This window comes from Spermophilus citellus (genome assembly GCF_964194105.1).
Source record: "Spermophilus citellus genome assembly, chromosome: 2".
Taxonomy (NCBI): domain Eukaryota; kingdom Metazoa; phylum Chordata; class Mammalia; order Rodentia; family Sciuridae; genus Spermophilus; species Spermophilus citellus.
Window position 1 is genome coordinate 85712005 of NC_138183.1, and position 2020 is coordinate 85714024.

Genomic DNA, 2020 nt, shown 5'->3' on the forward strand with positions numbered 1-2020 from the left:
CCTATTTTGTATTTTATTTTATTTTATTTATTTATTTTTTTTAATATTTATTATTTTTTAGTTCTCGGCGGACACAACATCTTTGTTGGTATGTGGTGCTGAGGATCGAACCCGGGCCGCACGCATGCCAGGCGAGCGCGCTACCGCTTGAGCCACATCCCCAGCCCCCTATTTTGTATTTTATTTAGAGACAGGTTCTCCCTGAGTTGCTCGGCGCCTCACTTTTTTTTTTTTTTTTTTCCTGAGGCTGGCTTTGAACCTGTGATCCTCCTGCCTCAGCCTCCCAAACTGCTGGGATCATAAGTAATCACCACTGTCCCTAGCTCCTGAATGAATTCTTAAAGAGAAAGAATATCTAGACAAAGGGGCAGGGCCAGTCATGTGCTCCTCCAGCAGAGGGGACAGCATGGAATTAAAGAGGGGATATGGGATTCTCATGGGACAAGTCAGCCTATTTTCTCAGAAGAAAGAGGCAAATGAGGTGATAAGACAGAGAGGAGAGGCAGACAGAGGCTGGATCAAGAAAAAATGTGCACACCTGTAATCTCAGGAACTCAGGAGTTGGAGACAGGAGAATTGCAAGTTTGAGGCCAGGCTTAGCAGTTTAGCAAGCCTCTGTCTCAAAATAAAAAAAAAAATAAAGAGCTAGGGAAGTGGCTCAGTGGTAGAGCACCCTGGGTTCAATCCCTGGTACTGGAAAGACAAGAGTGTGGCAGGGACAGGTATCAAAGCTAGTTTAGGGTGTTGAGGGATAGTCTCTTTATCTATCTACATATATTTCTTTTCTTTTGGTACCAGGGATTGAACTCAGGGATGCTTAACCACTGAGCCACATCCCCAGCCCCTTTTTATTTTTTATTTTGATACAGGGTCTAAGTTGCTGAGGGTCTCACTAAGTAGCAGCTGAGGTTGGCCTTGAATTTGTGATCCTTCTGTCTCAGCCTCCCAAGTTGTAGGATTACAGGCGTGTGCCACCGTGCCTAGATCATCCCCAGCCCTTTTTTATTTTGAAACAATGTGTCACTAAATTGCTTAGGACTTTGCTAAAGTTCTGAGGTGACCTTGAACTTTCAGTCTTCATGCCTCAACTTCCTGAGTTTCTGGGACTACAGATTTTTGCCACTTCCACAGGCTGATAATCTGAACACTATTCTTTGATATAGAGGAAAAAAAGAAAGATTTAATAATACTCCATAAAAGACATCGAAGGTGAAAAGAGAATATAGATCATAGCTATCCCCAATCTTTGCATATCCTTCTCTGAAGGAATCCTCCACAAGTTTCCCTCTGCTTTCCTGCTAGTATCAGGACCCTGCTAGCCTTCCAGACTAAGTCTAAAATAAAATTCTCTTTCTTTTAATTTAGTTGAACAAAATGGAAATTTCATTAAGAGAAATTTATAAAGACATCAGGTAAACATAAAACCAAACGGAACCAAGAGAATATAGAAGTTGGGTCTGGAAGTTAACAGGTTAGTTTTCTAGCTCCATATTTTATTAGGTGCATGTTACTTGAGTTTTTGTGCCTCGGTTTCAGTATTTAAAGAAAATAAGTACCCTAACAAGATTTTGGTTCAGCCCCTCCCTTCCTTTTTTTTTTTAAACCTCAGTGAACAGAGGCTGATCCTTACTCTTTTTTGCTCAACTATATAAACCTTTCAAATTGTGCTTGCTCTGGCCCTTTGTGTCTATCACAGGGCATTCGTACATGCTGTTTCCTCTGTCTGGTCTAGTCTTAACCTCACTCATCACTAATAATCACTGCATTTAAATCTAAGACGCACTTCCTCAGGGAAACCTGTGATCTCCCTATCTCCTATGAGACAGACACACACACACACACCTATTTATTTATTTATTTTATTTTGGTGGTACTGGGGATTGAACCAGGTGTATTAAGGAAAGCAGAGGCCCATTTGAGGGAGAATGTAGGCCATTTCCTGAGAGAGAAACAGCCTCAATAAATATTTTTTTAAAAAATGGATTGAAGGAAGTTGGGTGCAGTGATACAGTGCTTATAA